General features: G+C 51.5%; 1 protein-coding gene across 1 annotated transcript in view; it reads left to right on the top strand.

Moving 5' to 3' along the window:
- The window catches only part of TP73 (tumor protein p73), a 680,368-nt gene extending 663,702 nt beyond the window's left edge, over positions 1–16,666 (top strand). The window contains exon 13 of the transcript XR_007475623.1: positions 16,654–16,666. The gene's annotated coding sequence lies outside the window, so the exon portion shown is untranslated. The remainder of the gene's footprint in view (positions 1–16,653) is intronic.
- Positions 16,667–16,866: the final 200 nt, after the last annotated feature.

The raw sequence follows: 16,866 nt of genomic DNA, 5'->3' as shown, positions 1-16,866 counted from the left end.
ATGACTCCACCAGTTCTGCTGATGGTAAGACCTCCTTCTGGGACTGTAACCGGTGGCTCAGAACCTATCGCTTTAAAAGTAGGGTTGTTTGTTTTCTTTCCCCCCAAAGTGTTGCTTTGTTCTTCTTTTGCTAAAGTTCCCATGCCACCTTCCTGCCCCACCAAATCACCTTGTGAACCTACCTGCCCCCCACTCCATACTGTGGACTTGGAGTTTCTACCTGAGATAAAGTTCAGCGTCACATCCAAATGTGAAGAAATAACTGTGCAGTGACTCTTTCAGAAAATTCATGAACATTTTAAATATGTTTAATCTCAGCACTCATTCCTGGGAGACCCCGCCCTTGTTATTTTTCTTTTGCCTTTAATACAGTTCTACATGCGTGACAAAATGTTGCCTCAAGGACATTTTAATTCTTTTGTAACAGTCTTATTATAAAACTGAAACGTCTAAATGGTGTCCATGATTTCCTCAAAAACATGTGGTCCTGAAAGGTCTAAGAAGAAAAGAACAGCCAAGTGCCCAGATTTTGGTTTCTAAATCTTGTTTCCCACTGAAAGGAGCCAGGGCTCCTTGGAGACATGACTGATTCCAAATCTGGGGCATGGAGAGAACAGTTGTCCCCCTCATCTTGCTGTGCCAGAGAGCAAGGAAGTGAGGGTGTGTTGAAAGGACATGGGGGCCAGCTTGCAGGGGTTCCTCTGGCCAAATGTAGGTCAATTAGAATATCAGAAAGAATAGTGATGGATTATAGGACACTGAGATTTAAAAAAAGATCTATGAGTCCACAGTGATTCTCAAATAAGGTTGGAGAAGGAGATGACGGAAAAACAGTTTTTTACACAAAAAGACAGCTAGTAGGTGTTAGAAGAATGCTAGATTAGAACATTATTGTTTTCCAATCACTATTGCAATCAATCATTGATGAGAGCAAGGGCTATCCACTGACGCTTGGGTAGACACTGCTGCTGAACAGGATATTTGTGCTCTCCTGAAGCATCCTCACAGGTTGACTGTAATTTCCATTATGATGGAGGGATCTGGTGGCACCATCTAACCACTAATGAGACAAACCAACCTTCTGTGCCCTGAGATGTACTCAGTATCTGGACCCAAAATGCTTAACCTGAATTTAACTGAGAGGAACCAGCCAGAAAAAAATCCCAGTTGTGGGGCATTCTACAAACCAACTACCCTGAATGCTTCAAAAATGTCAGTCACAAAAAAATAAATATCACAATGAGATGCAATCCTACATCCATTAGGGTAGCTATTTAAAAAAAAAAAGAAAATAAGCATGGGAAAGGATGTGGGAAAATGGGAACACTTTACACAACTTGTGGGAATGAAAATAGTGCAGCCACTGTGGAAAACAGTATGGTTTCCTCAAAAAATTAAACATGGAATTACCATAGGACCCAGCAATTCCACTCCTGGGCATAGACCCAAAAGATTTAAAAGCAGGGACTTGAGCAAATATTTGTACATCCATGTTCATAGTGTTATTCACAATTGCCAAAATGTGGAAGAAATTCAAGTGTCCATCAACAGATGGATGAATAAACAAAACATGGTTTATCCATACAATGGAATATTATTCAGCCTTGAAAAGGAAGGAAATTCTGACATAAGCTACAACACGGGTGAAGTTTGAGGACAATATGCTAAGTGAAAAAAAAGATAAACATTGCCTGATCTGATTTAGATGCAATAACTATAGTAGTCAGAGTCACAGAGACAGTAAGTAGAATGGTGGGTGCCAGAGGCTGGGGCAGGGATGGGGAGTTAGTTTTTAATGGGAACAGAGTTTCCGTTTGGGATGATGAAAAGAGTGCTATAGATGGGGGGTGGTGATGGTTGCACAATCCTGTAATTGTATTTAATGCCAATGGTCATTTTTATATTATGTATGTGTAGCTAGAATAAAAATAAATAAGCAGATGATAAAGCTAGGGAATTGTTCTAGACTAAATTAGAAAAAAGAGACACGTCAAACAAACAGATAATAAAGCTAGGGAACTGTTCTAAATTAGAAAGAAGAGACACATCAAATAAAGGCAATGAGTGATATTTGATCAGATCCTGGATTTAAAAAATAAGCTACAAAGTATATTAGGGAACCACCAAGAAAGATCTAAATTAGACCTGTATATAAGATTAGTATTTTTATATTCATGTCAAAAATGAAAATAACAAATTAAAACGGTGCAGTTCTGGAGTGGACCCGGCTCTTCTGGGCGGAAACCTATCCCTTGCATTCTAAGCAGGTAACATTTGCATATGTGTTAAAGACTTTGCCATTTATTTTAGGTCCTATAGACCTGCAGTTACAGAGGTGAGACCTACCTCTGTGTATTTCCCACAGTCTCCTTGGGAGTGGAAGCCAGGGGCACACCGCCAGGAGGGTGATGGCATCCTCTCGCTCAGGGGCCCCTCAGTTTCTCCCTCAGGGTCTTGCAGAGCTAAACGCAATGCTGCTGAAGTGAATTACCAACCTCCTCCCTCCCTGCCTGGAATGGGCCCTCTGTGTCCTTCTGAAGCCGTGGAGGGTCTTCCTTTCACATCCATGATGGAACCCAGGGTCTCTAACTAGGACCAGTGCCCTCATTTGCAGGGCCCAGTGCAAAAAAGCAGGCCCCTTTTTCAAAAACTATGAAGAATGTCAAGATAGTGACAGCAGAGGGTGAAACCAAGCTCAGGTCCAGCCCTTCCAAGCACTGGACTCCACTGACCACACACCTACAATGCTGGCCAGGCCTCTGATGAATTCCTCCGCCCCAATTCCCTAGCCCCGGGCTCCTGTCATTTTCGCACCTCTCCGCATGAGACAGACAAAGAGGAGAAGGACCAGCTCCGGGGTCCCCGCACCCTTCTGATTTTCAGGATTTGAACGGAGATAAACACACTAAATGACAAAGGGCAAGCGAGAGGGAAGCCGTTCCTCCCCTAGCAGCTGCTGCCTGGGGACCCTCAGAATCTCTGGAAGGAAATACCAGCTAAGCTCCTCCCCCTTGAACGTGGTGCTAGCTACAGTGCCCGCCCCCCAGGGAAATAAGGGATGCCTTGACGGCTGCTCTCCCTGAGTGCCTTGTCACATCTAGAGCTAGTCCTGTGACAGTGTCAACCGTGGGGAAGGTACATCCCATGGGGAGGGAAGGTCTGGTATGGCGTGGCGCCAGCGAGAGAACACAGGTGAGTAGCTGATAATTTCCTGTCCCGTGATTTGCATGTCATGAATATTCAGAGTCCTCTCCACACCGCCCCAGCCAGAACTTCGATGTAGACCAGAGGAAGTGCTGGGCGCGCTCCCCAGGGCTCAGGGCTCCCCAGTGCTCAGGGCTCCCCAGGGCTCAGGGCTCCCCAGGGCTCAGGGCTCCCCAGGTGAGCTGAAGTCCCCAGGCGTGATGCCTCCAGGCAGGTGCTCGGGGCTGGACGCGTGCCACCTGACTACAGAGACATCACCCTCCCTGACGAGTGGTGCTTCATTTCTGTCAGTAACGGAACATTTTCTTAAGTGACCCTGGATACAGTGGCTCAGCTAGTGACTAAGTGAACATGGACCCCTGAGAGTGAGGTGTTTCTTTAACAGATTTGCTCAGTGTCTTAAGACGGTAAGTCAAGGGGGCCAGGCCAAACGATCCAGACTTGGAATTAAAGAGGGGATGTTTGTGAAAATCTGAGCTTTCAGTACTGGTTAGAAGTTAACGCACAGGCTTGAGGCTCCAGGGAGTGGATCCCCACGTAGGAAGGAGGATGGTCCTCAAGGCTTTCCTGCTGGGAGCTGGAGGAATCTGCAGCTTTTTTCTTCTATTCATTTTAATTTTTTTATTATGCTGAGAACATTTAACCTGAGACCTGCCCTCTGACAGATAAAGTGCACAGTACATGATTAACCACAGGCTCCGTGACACACCGAGATCTCAAGAACTTATTTGTCTTGTGTAACGGAAACTTGACACCCTTTGAACTGCTGCTCCCCACTCCCTTCCCTCCAGCCCCTGAAAGTCCACCGTGCTATTCTTTGCTTCAATGAATTGGACTATTTTAGATACCTCCTATCACAATAGCCAAGACGTGGGAGCAACCTGTATGTCCACCCACAGATGCATGGATTTTAATAAGTGCTAGAACCATACACTGGAACATTATTCAGCCTGAAAACAAGAAGGCAATCCTGCCATATGCACACCATATATGAGGCTTGAGGACGTTATGCTGAGTGAAATGAGCCAGCCACAGAAGGACAGATGTTGCATGATTCCACACCTGTGGAGGAATCTATCTGTAGCCTCTGATTGTGAAATAATAGGAAAAAAATAGCGTGTGTATCTGCCACCAGTTTCTGGCACAGATTTTCTAAATTTCTTGGAATTTCCTCTTGGTGACCAGAGCATCTTTTGTTCTAATGAGGTGACTCTGGGTGGGCTCCTGGATGGGGGAGCTGGTCAGGAGAAAGACCAAGCCATGATTAGAAGCTTGGAATTGGAGCCCTGCCTCCTATCCTCCAGAGAGAGGAGAGGGACTACAAAGTGAGTTACTAATAGATCTTGTCTACGTGATGAAGCCTCCATAAAAATCCCTAAAGTATGGGGTTTGGGGAGGTTCTGTGTTGGGGAACGCATCCATGTGCCCGGAGGGCACCACCCCCCAACTCCATGGGGACAGAAGCTCTCGCACTTGGCACCCTCCCAGACCTCGCCCTTTGTAGCTCTTCATCTGTTTGTTCATCTGTGTCCTTTATCACATCCTTTATAATAAACGCTAAACCTAAGTGCTTCCCTGAGTTCTGAGCTGCTCTAGCAAATTATCGAACCTGAGGCATGGGTGGTGGGGACCTCTGATTCAGAAGTACAGGTGACAACCTCGGACCTGGGACTGGCATCTGAAGTGGGGGCAGCCTCCTGGGACTGAGTCCTTTGGCTGCAGGGTCTGATGCTGACCCCAAGGAGAGTTGGAACTGCATTGGAGTGTGGGACACCCAGCTGGTGTCGCTGAATTGCTCGGTGTGGACAACCTGCACGTCTGGTGTCAGAAGTGCCCCATGAGCCGTGAACAGATGGAACTCAGAGGAGAGTTTCCCTGTAGGCTGCACGGATGCTGGGAAGGCTGGTTTGGTTTATCTCCCTGCTGGTGCCGGAAAGGAAATCTTAGCTTATGGAGAAGGAAGGGAGCTCAGGGGGTCAAACTCTCTAGGACACAGGGTGATGGACTGTCCACCAAATTCTCCAGAAGACTCTTTGACATCCTGCAAACTCTTCTCAGACGCTGCCCCAGTGGTGATGCCCTCGGAGGTGTCTGTGAGTCTTCCCCCGCTGGCCGCTGCTCAGCCCGAGTCCGTGGTGGCAGGGCCACCCTGCTCCGGGCGAGGGGACAGCAGCCTCGCTGCAGGCGGTGGGTTAGAGCAGGAGGCTCTGGAGGCAGCACCAGAAGAGGCTATTTTGACTCTTGCTTTATTTCCTTGGCACCTCGCGGGACTGAGGACACCATCTTTCCGGGGAGGATGCAGAGATCCCGGCAGCATCATCACCCCAGCAGGAAGTGGCAGAGAGATTTACATTCCAGGTAGGGAGCAGCCCTGAAGGTGACAACAGGACACCGCGCTCTTTCTGGTGATGTGGCTGAAATGAAAGTCACCTTAAACAGTGGCAGCGGTGTCAGGACGTTTTCCCCCAGACGGAAAAAAAAAAAAAAAAAAAAAAAAAATGAGGGCGAAAACCATTGTTCAGCAAACGTTCTGTTTCTCACTCTGTGCTGATGCTGACACAACCAGCAAGGGGTGGTGAATTGATTCGAGGTGAGTTATCAATGGAGACATGGAGACTGGAGTCATGATGATAAGAATACACGTTCTTTTACAAAACTCATGTCCGCTCACAATCATCACCTCATCAGAGCTCCTCGCAGAGCAGGAAGTGAGAATGTGAATTATCCCCACTTCGCAGGGGAGCAGGCCGAGGGACCACAGCCTGGTTCTTCCAAGTCTTAAAACTAGCATTGGACCTACCTATGAAACAGAAACAGACTCACAGACATAGAGAACAGACTCGTGGTTGCCAAGGGGAAGGGGAAGTGGGGGAGGGAAGGGTTGGGAGTTTGGGATTAGCAGATGCAAACTATTATATATAGAATGGATAAACAGCAAGGTCCTACTGTAGAGCACAGGGAACTATATTGAATATCCTGTGATAAACCACAATGTAAAAGAATATTTTAAAAATGTATATATATGTATAACTGAATGACTTTGCTGTACAACAGGAATTAACACAACATTGTAAATCAATGATACATCAGTTTAAAAAAAAGAAAGAAAAAAAAAGCTACCTTTGGGTCCCTCCCACCGAGGTCAAAGTCGGGGCTTTGGGATCTGCCGTGCCCCAAACATTCCCCATGAGTTGGGGCTGCAGGCAGCAGAAAACCAACCTAAAGTAACTCTGGCCCAAAAGGATATTTGCTGGGAGAGTTTTGGAGTGAGGGGAGCTCATGACACCAGAGGCATCAGTGTGGGACCCAGGGATGCTTGGGGACCCCTCACCACCAGGACTCCCTCCCTCCCTTGGGCCTCCTCGTCTGGCTCCCCTACCCCGTGCCCAGCTTTCTCAGGCTACCTCAAAGTCTCATCCTCCTGTGTCCAGGCCCCGCAAGTGCATGAACAATTCCCTCCTTTCTCGACTCCCCAGATGGAGCAAGCATGTGAAATCCAGTGGCAGACTTCTCTGCACGTCAGACACTGCGCTCAGCATCTTACTGAGTTCTCACAGCGAGCCCTGTGGGAGCATTATGGAGGATGGCTCTGAGGCTCAGAGAGGTGAAGGCACTGCCTCCAGGTCACACAGCACCAGGGAGGCAGGGTTGGCTGGGACCCGTGTCTGCAGGACTCTCTACTTTCAACCATGCTGGCTGCGCTCCCCTAGCCCAGGACACATGTAATTACTGAGAAGGAAGCCGAGCAGCTGCCTGTCTGCCTGAGAGCTGGGCCTGGTGAAGCAGCTCTGGACAGGACACGTGACTTCAAATTTCTATCAGCTGCAAGGAAAAGAAACTCACTGGACCTGACTCACATTGGGGAGGTTACGGTCAGGGTTTGGAGATCACCTGTACAGCCTGGAGTGGAGAGGCCTGAAACTGGGGACCAGGAGCTGTCAGGGACACAGGGTGTTTGCCTGTCTAAGGGCTGCCTGGCTCTCCTCCAGGGTCCCTGGCCCCCCTCTCTGTGTCCACCAGATACTTCATCCTTCTCCCCTCCACTCCCTCTGCACTGCCCGGCCTGCAGCTTTGGGCCAATGAAACTGGCCTTTTGTTTCAGCTACTTGCAGCCAATCAGCTGCCGCTTCTGTATCCCTGAGCTGGGACTCTTGGCAGAGAACCATACTGGTCACTGGCCTCTCCGCAGGGCCACCTGCGTGGTGCCACAGACTGAATGTTTGTGTCTCCCAGAATTCACGGTAGAATTCTAATGCCCAGTTGACGGTATTGGGAGGGGTCTTGGGTTGATGAAGTCATGAGGGTGGAGCTCTCGTGATGGAATTAGTGCCCTTATAAAAGAGATCCTAGAGAGCTCCCTTGCCCCTTCCACCTGTTGTAACAGGGTGGAGCCAAATCTGATTACATGTTCCATCTGTTTCATTTTCTTTAACCTTTGCTTCCTGTTGCTTTTGTTAACTAAAAGGATACTGTCTATACACAGTGGCCTGCCTCGGGGAACCCTGCCCCTCTGCCTGATGTTAAACCAAAGTGCCTTTGTTCCAGGAAACATCCTGACCCCATCCACCTGTGGATGACTGCAAGAAAGAAGAAATGAGCACATCCCCTCCATGAGGCTGGCCATTCGGGGACATTTGCAAAACTCATGGCCTTTTTACTTTACTTCCTCATCTCCTCCCCTTCTCTGTTCTATAAAAGAAACTGGTATCTAGACCCTGAGAAGCTGGCTTATTGGAGTCTGCTATCTTCTTGTTCTGCCGGCTTTCCCAATAAAGTTGGATTCCTTGCCTCAACACCTCATCTCTGATTCATTGGCCTCGGTAACACTGTGATGCAAAGCAAGAAGACACTGTCTATGAACCAGGAAGCAGGTCCTCATCAGACACTGAATCTGCCAGTACCTTGATCTTGGACTTCCAAACTTTGATATTCATTTTATTGGTTTCAAAGAGGAGAGCCTTGAATTCTCAAACATCCCCTCATGTGACTTTCGGGAAGAAAGTAACGAGTCTTCGGCGTTAACGGGGTCGTTCTGGTGTTCTCATGGCACTGAGCCCAGAGGAGCATGAGAAAAACTGCATCGTTAGTTGACGGGCCCTCCGCATGGCATGCGGACAGCTATCGCTGGAGGGTCCTGTCCCCCGTGCTGTTGGGGAGAGAGCAGAGTGCGTGGGTCCCAAAGGAAACACGGCATCCCCGACGGTCACAGGTGGGCAAGATGGAGCAGAGGCCTGTCAGGGTTAGTGGTTCCAGCTCTGCCCTCTTCTCTCCTGGGGGTGCGGCCAGGACCCGCTGGCACAAAGAGACAAACATCCCTGAAGACAAGCGAGATGCAGCCATGGGACCCACTGAGTTCCACAGGAGTGAGGCCCAAGGGGGACCCTGCAGGGAGCCTCACCAGGGTCAAAGGTCAGGGAGGGCTGGAGGCAAGTGGAAGTAAGGGTGGTGACACCAGAGGTGTGGAGGGTGAGACCCATCATAGCACCTTGTTTAAGGCAGGGGTCACCTGCAGGTCAGAGGCAGAACCTCCTCCCTCATTTTTGTAGGGCCTGCCAGCTAAGAGTGGTTTTCACGTTGTTTGATGGTTGAAAAAAATAAAAAGAAAAATGCTCTTTCATGACACATGAAAATTATCTGAAATTCCCATTTCAGAGCCCATGAATGCAGTTTCACTAGAACACAGGGATGGCCATGCCCTCAAGGGGGTTCAGGAAGCCTTCACCTGCAAGAGTGGCACTGGATGGGTGCAGCAGAGATGTTTGCTCTCTGGTGCTTCACAGACACGGTTGCCACCCGTGGTTTAAGGCAAATTCTGGGGCCGGGTGGAGGGTTGGTGAGGAGCGGGCAGGGGACACTTGGAGATGGCCGTGGAGCCTGGTTGGATGTCCTCGGATGCTGGCCCAGGGGTCACCCTGCAGTGGGACCCCTGCAGCTTGTGATCTGGGAGGGGCCTGGGAATAAACAGATGTCTGATGGGAGCTGAGAGATGGGTGATGGGAAACTGTGTAGGAAGATCTGCCTTCCCTGTGAGCCCAGCCCACTGCCCTTCGCAGAAAGCACCCCTGCCAGCTACTAATGGACACGGGACACGGGCAGCTCGGCCTCCCAGCACCTGGCGCCTGCCCGGTTCACCTTGGTTGAACGAATGGGTGATCAAGTAAGGTTGGGGGCAGGGAGCGACCTGAGCACGTGACCCGTTTATCCTGAGACCCCCACGGATTCCGTTCTCCAGGGGCGGCCTTGTCACCCCTCATGGCCAGTCCTGCCGAGGCAGCAGTGCTGCTTCTGTGACCTTAGGTGAAGGTCAGCGTGCCTGGCTGGAGGGAAGTTCCTGTCTCCACTGGCCTAGCCCCAGGCCACATCTTCCTGCTCTCAGCCTCTCTCCCCAAACCCGGGCAGTTCCACGACCCACTAACCTGGTTCATTTACATCAGATAAATTAGGTTTCAGGGCCAGGAGGGGTGGGGCTGCATTGTGGGACCATGTCTCACTGCCGAATTCCCATTCCTGCGATTTCCCGCTTTGTCTCTGACCCTTCTGATAGGTTCCCGGTCAGGAAGCTCAGTAAAGGCCAACACTGTTGCAGGTCTGCTGTGAAAGTCCGCTCCACCCGCTTCTCTGCCCCTTCCTGGGGGCCTGACTGCCTCCAAGAATAAAGGGCTGAAATCTAATGCCTGGAGGGAGACTGGGGGGCACGTTGGCCTCCTCCTGTCTTTTCCGGACATGCAGAGGGAGGGGCAGCCAGGAGGACAGTCACGGGGCGGGGAGAGGGAAGACCAGACGCTCCCCTGACAACACCTCCTTGACACCCCAACGACTCCCACCTGAGGCCCCATCTGCAAGCTCACCTTCGGTCCCATCCCGGTGGACAGCTGCCCAGGAGACATGGCTGGATGGATGAACCAACACAGGCAGGGACGGAGGTTCCCAGGCCTTTGAGGTGGATGGGAGCGTAAACATCCACTTGCCCCAATCTTTCCTGTAAAGATGAGAAGCAAACCAACAGGATGTGCATAGATAGACATGAGGGGAGGCTTACTATGTGGAACTGGCTCATGTGAGAGGGGGGCTGAGGAGTCCCACAGTCTGCAGACGACAAGCAGGAGACCCCAGAAAGCTGGGGGGTAGGTCCAGTCCAAGTCTGAAGGCCCGAGAACAGATGTCCAAGGGCAGGAGAGGATGGACGTCCCATGTCGAGCAGAGCGAGCAAGTCCACCCTTCCTCCATGTTCTAGTTCTGTTCGGGCCCTCGGTGGATTGGACAAGGCCCACCCCATGGTGAGGGTGGTCTTCTCTGAACCTACCCATTCAAACGCTCATCCCTTCCAGACGTGTCCTCCAGACACTCCCAGAAATCGTGTTTGATCAGCTATTGGTTGCCCTTGGCACAGTCGAGTTGACACATAAGATTAACCAACATCCTCAGCATCTCACTCCCGCCTCGCCTTTATAAGGATGCTCCCTGAGGCCCCGCCCTTCCCGCCCCACAGCTCTCCCCTCATCCCCTCAGCCTTGCGCACTGGGTGTGGAGGTCCAACAAGCAGCACCCTCCCCAGACTCAGGGCTTCCACCCTCACCATCTAGGTACAAGGACCCAAGAACCTGCAGGGTGGTCTTCCCTACCCGCTCCAATCTCCTGTTTCATTTGTGAGTGTTAATTGAACTGATTTCTATTCATGCTTGACTAAGAGGGGAGCAGGATTAACTATCAAAATGGAATTTGCATATAAAGCTACATAGTGACGCAGGCACAGTTTCTATTACCCAGTCAGTAAAATGAGCTCCGTCTTAGCAAAATGGCTTTCGGGGGGAAAGGGATCACCCAGTGGGGAGTGAGGCCGGCTCCGTACCAGCCGGGATTTTGAAGGACCTCTCCACGCTGGGCGCTGCCGTCTGATGTCAGGAGCTGGCCTCACGGGTGGGGAGAGGTGGCCATTCTCGCAGAGGTGACAAAGCAGGGCCATCTCCCTGCTTGCCCCTGGGGCTCTGTCCTGAAGCCTGTGGTCTCCTCTTCGGGTGTCCAGAGCTGAAGGGCACAAGCATCTATCCTGTGTGGTCATTGCCTCTGGGAATGTGTCTGAAGCCAGGAGCTCCGTGATGGTGCAGGTCAAACCTTCTGCTCTCCAGACGAGGGGTTAATGGGGTTCTCAAGGTCACATGGGGGAAGTTCCAGGTCCTGGGAGGCAGCACAGGCCTCCAGAATCTTGTCAACTTCCTCCAGGACGATTCCCAGGTCTACATGTCCCTCCAGTGGCCTCTGCAGCCCCAGAAGAGCTGCAGGTGAAATTTGCTGCAGGTGAAATTCGCTGCGGGTGGACATTGGACTTGAAATAGCTGTTTAGCCTCTAGAAAGGCCAGCCTTTCCAAGTTAATGGTGAGGAGACACCACCCCGGGATGCTCTGAGTGAATTGTTTATCTGTGAGTGTCTTACCTTGAAGGGCTATGGGCTCTCCAGACATGAGCCATCACTGCTGGTTTTGTTTATCACGTTACAGGTGCCTGGATCTTGGAGGACATGGGCCCTGAGGGTGCCAGCCACAGCAGGTGATCCCACAGTGGAGAACGGCCCCCAGGATGGGAAACAATGGGGAAGGTCACTGAGCGACCCAAGCACAGAGTCCTGGGGAGAGAGCGGTGACCAGACCATGGGGTTAAAAGACAGAGTTTTCTCCATGGCCCCAGAGTGGAACCAAGCTTTCCACCCTCAGCCTCATGGTCTGCAAAAGCTCTGTTCACGACCTAACCCAGAACCCGTGAAGGTGACTTTATCCAGAAAGAGGGACTTTGCAGATGTAATTGAGGTAAGGATCTTGCCGTGAGGTCATCCTGGATTTCCGGTGGGTCCTAAGTCCAATGACAACTGTCCTTATAAGGAAAGGAAAGGACAAAGAGACACAAGGAAGCCACCTGACCATGGGGATGGAGGTTGGAGGGAGGTGACCACAAACAAAGGAATCCCTGGAGCCCCTGGAGGCTGGAAGAGGCAGGAAGGATTTTCCCCCAGAGGCTCCAGGGGGAACCAGCCCTGCTAACACCTTGGTTTTGGACTTCTGGCCTCTAGACTGCTCAAGAATAAGTGATGTTTTAAGCCCCCCCAGCTTGTGGTGCTTTTTTACAGAAGATGCAGGAAACTCATACAGATCATATACACAGACCTGCACTCAAGGGACAGGTGCCTGAACCTGCCGCAGTCACTAGCTACGGTCGGCAGAGGGACGTTACTCCCCTGGGCTGAGCCGGTTTTCACAGGTGTGAGAGTTATTACTGCTGTTCTCAGAACCATCGTTTCCTCCTGGACACCAGCCAGAGTCCCCCATCCTGATCTCCACGGTTTTCTGTGTATGTCTTCCCTCTACCCCTTAATCCCTGTCTCAGTACTTTGGGGCTGCTATAACAGAGTCCCAAAGATGGGGAGCTTATAAACCGCAGACCTTTATTCTTAGTCTGGAGGCTGGAAGCCCAAGATCAAGGCAACTACAGGTTCAGTGTCTGGTGCGGCCCGGCTTCCTGGTTCATAGACAGTGTCTTCTCGCTGTGTCCTCACGTGGAGGAAGGGAACTCTCTGAAGGCCCTTTTTATAAGGGCACTCATCCCATTCATGAAGGCTCCACCCTCGTGACCTAATCACCTCCCAAATGCCCCGCTGCCTAACACCATCACGTAGGGGCTTAGGCTTCACCATGTATATTCTGGGGGGACACAAACATTCGGTCCATAACCATCCCCAAACCCTTATCCAGCCAAACAACTAAAGTCCTCTAAACACCTCCACCCTCTTCCTTCCACGATCTCTATTTATCTGCAGCAGAGGTTGATACACTTTTTCTGTAAACGGCCCAATAGAAAATATTTATTAGTAGATATAGTAAATATTTCAGGCTGTGTAGGCTGTGTGGTCTGTCCCAGCTGCTCTGCAGTCGCGGGGAAAATGGCCAGAGACTCTGGGTACGTGAAGGCACATGGCTGAGCACCAGTAAAACTGTGTTAGGGACACTGAAATGTATACCTCATGTCATTTTCACATGTCACAAAATAGTATCCTTCTTTTAAGTTTTCCCCATGCATCTGAAAATGTAATAGCCATTCTTGACTCACAGACTGTACAGACACGGGCAGGGGTTGGAGTTGGTGGCAGCCGTGGTTTGCAGATCCCTGAGCCACGGAAATCGGAGGAGGAGCATGACCGCAGAGGAGGGGACAGCATGTGACCTTGGGCAGAGCTCAGGTGTGACACCTCGTGTACCCCCTTGGCCGGGCACAGTACCAGGCACCCGTGGCCGAAGCCAGCTGCCCTTCCTGAGAAAACTCGGCTGTTTCTGGCGGGTGAGCTCAGAGTCTCCCAGGAACATTTTTAACTTTAAAGAGCTTAGTAAGAAACAGTTTGAGACAGATTTGAAAGAGCTTTGGATGGAAAAATTGGGCATATTAATTGCCACCTCTGGTACGCTGCTTTTTTTCTCTCCATTCAGTCAAAAGCCTTGCTGTGTTGAAATGCTGTGTTTCTCCCACGCAAGGCTGTGGATACCTTCCCTGGCTCAGCACGCGGTCTGATGGCCGGGAGTCAAGTGCGGGCTGAATGATCAAGACGCCCCGGGGCTCCCGCACTGCCTGCCCCATGCATGTTTTGGCTGCAGGGCACATGTCTGGGGTGACGGGGAGGGCAGTGGTTCACCGGGCCGGTTGGGAGGAAGCCAGTCCTCTGCTGTCCCTGACCCAGGTGAGGGCAGAGGGCAGGATGCTGGGGCAGTGGTGCCTGTGGGTACATGAGATGCTGGCACAGTGCTGCAGGGGCTGGGTTTGGTGACCAGAGGGAGGATGTTCCATGGAACAGCCGTCAGCAAACACACCACTTCTCCCGCAAAGCGCAAGACCATCGGAGGCAGGGACCTGAATCTACTGAGGCTTTTTATTTGCAAACAGCCCGTTCACAGTGACACTAAATTGCCAAAATGAGGCATTACAGTCAGCCCTCTCCAGACAGGCTGCGAGTACCTGTTCATCTGCCCTAAGCGAGACGGTTAGACGCAGCCCGACATACAAGGAGGGCAGATGCTAAGAAAGACATCTAACAGAATGGGGTGGATCTGAGGAGCAAGAAAGACCAGGGTAGATATTCTAAAGCCTTTAGCCAACAAGGCATTGATCATTCATCCTGAGAACAACAGTGATTCTGTCAAGGCAAAGTGCGTGTCTGCCTAAAATGCATTAATGCGTCAGACCCCCGACCCCTACCAAGGAGGGGCGACAGGCAGCACCGTTGTGGACAGTTTGATATGTTTACATAAGTCCTCAACTCAGGGGAGATGATTGATCAAGCATGCATGAAGCGGAGGGTTGATTCCTGCAGGCTGCCCACTTGTGATTCCCTTAAATCATCGTCACTTTGCAGTGTTTAACCCCGATGCTGACCCTGCTGTGGCAGCTATCTGAAGGAGCCAGTGCTGGACGGAGGATGGCGGCCCTGCCTGGGTCCCGTGGGAAATCCAAGGCCCGTCCCTGACAGCCGGAGCTGGGCAGCTGGAAGGAGCACGGCTGCTCGCCGCCCACACAGCCGACAGGTCCCTGAAGCTCTGCAAACGCTCAGGTCACAGGTGACCCTCCCGGGCACAGTGTCTTGGCTTGCAAGGTCTCTCTGACATCCGAGGGGACAGGCCACTGGGATAAATCATCACCAGGAGGGGTGCATTTGACTGCTCCCTCACATCAGGTGGCTCTCACAGGCTGATCTTGTCTTCTGAGGCCAAGATCACCCAGATCCCCAGAGTTGGAAGCCCTCAAAGAATCCTCCTGGGAAAAGCGGTGGGAAGAGAAGGGGCAACATGTGACAAATTCCACCAACACCAGCTGCAAGGGGCACCGTCTCCCAGCCTGGGCCTGCCCCCTCTGGCTGGAATCACCTCACACACAATCCCAAGCTTGTCCCACAAATTCTGACTCTCTTTCTCAGCCCAGCTCCCCTAGAGCTTCAGAAACACCCTCAACTTCCTGTCCAGGCTTGTGTCTGAATTCTTTCCCTGAGGGACCCACAGTCTGCACTGTTCCCTTCACATAGCTCTCTTCGCCCTCAAAGGTTCCTTCAGGTCTGTGTGTGGGTCTTCCAGGAAGGCTTTCTGACCCTGCATCAAAGGCACGATCAGTCCCGCTCACACTGAGGATAGCACTCGGTCACTGAAGCACTTCAGTCCCATGGGGCGAGCAGTGTCATCCCGGTGTGGGTCTCCAGGCTCTAGGGGATCCGGGACAGCTGCTTCTAATTGTTTGAACTCCCCACCCTACTAGCTTGCTAATAACTCTTCTCCTGGGTCATCATTGTGGGATGTGAACAGCCTATTCTGGGCTGAAAGAAAGTGAGGTCTTTGGGAAACAGAGAAATAGAAGATCCAGGAAACCATTTTTACAATGTTTTCTTTTTGGAGGAAAGAAAGTTTACAAGGAAGAACACGAAATTAATTTGGAAGGAGTTTCCAATTAGGGGCATGAAAATGAGGCATCATCTGCAAAGTACCAGGTTGTTTTAGGGGGGCAGTCAGCGTGGTTTCCCACCACATCCCAAGTGCTCTGGCCGGCGGAACACCCCTGAGGGTCTCTGCACAAGGCCCTCAGACCAGGCAGCTCTGGGGGTAGGTGGTCTGGCCCTGTGGTGTCAGCACAGGGCTGGGGTTAGGTGGACAGACAAGGCTTGTCCAAGAGGCTGGTCACAGCCTTCCCAACCTGGGCTGCCCAAGGAAGGCCACAGGCGCAAGTGGTGGGGTCATGGACAGACCATCAACCCCAAGCTTCCCATCACACAATCCGATCTGCACAGGAATTTGGGGGCTGCCAAGTGTCTGGCTGGCCTTGGGGTTGTTCTCCATGTGGCTGAAATTTACTGAGCAGAACACATCTTTGTGGGACTGGAAGGGGATTGTGTCCCCCCAAAAAGATATATGAAAGTCCTGGGTATCTCACGTGACCCTATTTAGAGATAAGGTCTTTACAGAGGTTATCACATTAAATGGGGTCACTAGGCTGGACCCTATCCAATATGTTGGCGTCTGTATGAAAAGGGGAAATTTGCACACAGACATGCGCAGAGGGAAGACGGTGTGGAGACACAGGTAGAAGATGGACGTGACTGGGGTGAGGCAGCTACAAGCCAAGGGATGCTGAGGGTCACCGCTAACACCCGGAGGAGTCAGGAAGGATCTTCCCCAAGAGCCTACAGACGGAGTGGCCCTGCCCACACCTTGATTTCAGACTTCCAGCCTCTGGAAACCACAAGAGAGTAAACCTCTGTTGTTGGAAACCACTCAGCGTGTGGTATTTCATTACTACAGCTTAAGGAAACGAATACAGGTTAGGTTACAGGGACGGATCAGACTCTGGTCCCAAACAAACAGCTGGTGTCTGGGAGGGGGTGAAAATCCAGAGAGCCTAGAAGGGAGGGTCTCTGAGGAGGACCTGGGGAAGGGCTAGCTCAGAGGATGAGCCCCAGCGCTGAGATTGCTGTGCAGAGCAGAACGACCTTTTTCTGTCGAGCCCCTGGGGCTGCTCCAGAGAGGGCAGAGCACGGGAAGGGCACCTGTACCAGGACCACCGATGAACCTCAGGCTGGCACCCGCCGGGTGGTCTCGAATGGCCACACCGCCTCCAGTCCTAACTCGCTGTTGACCTTGACAACAC

The sequence above is a fragment of the Orcinus orca genome, chromosome 1, assembly GCF_937001465.1.
Source record: "Orcinus orca chromosome 1, mOrcOrc1.1, whole genome shotgun sequence".
Lineage (NCBI taxonomy): Eukaryota > Metazoa > Chordata > Mammalia > Artiodactyla > Delphinidae > Orcinus > Orcinus orca.
Note: the sequence above shows the minus strand (reverse complement) of the source record. Positions and strands in the feature narration are given on the sequence as shown.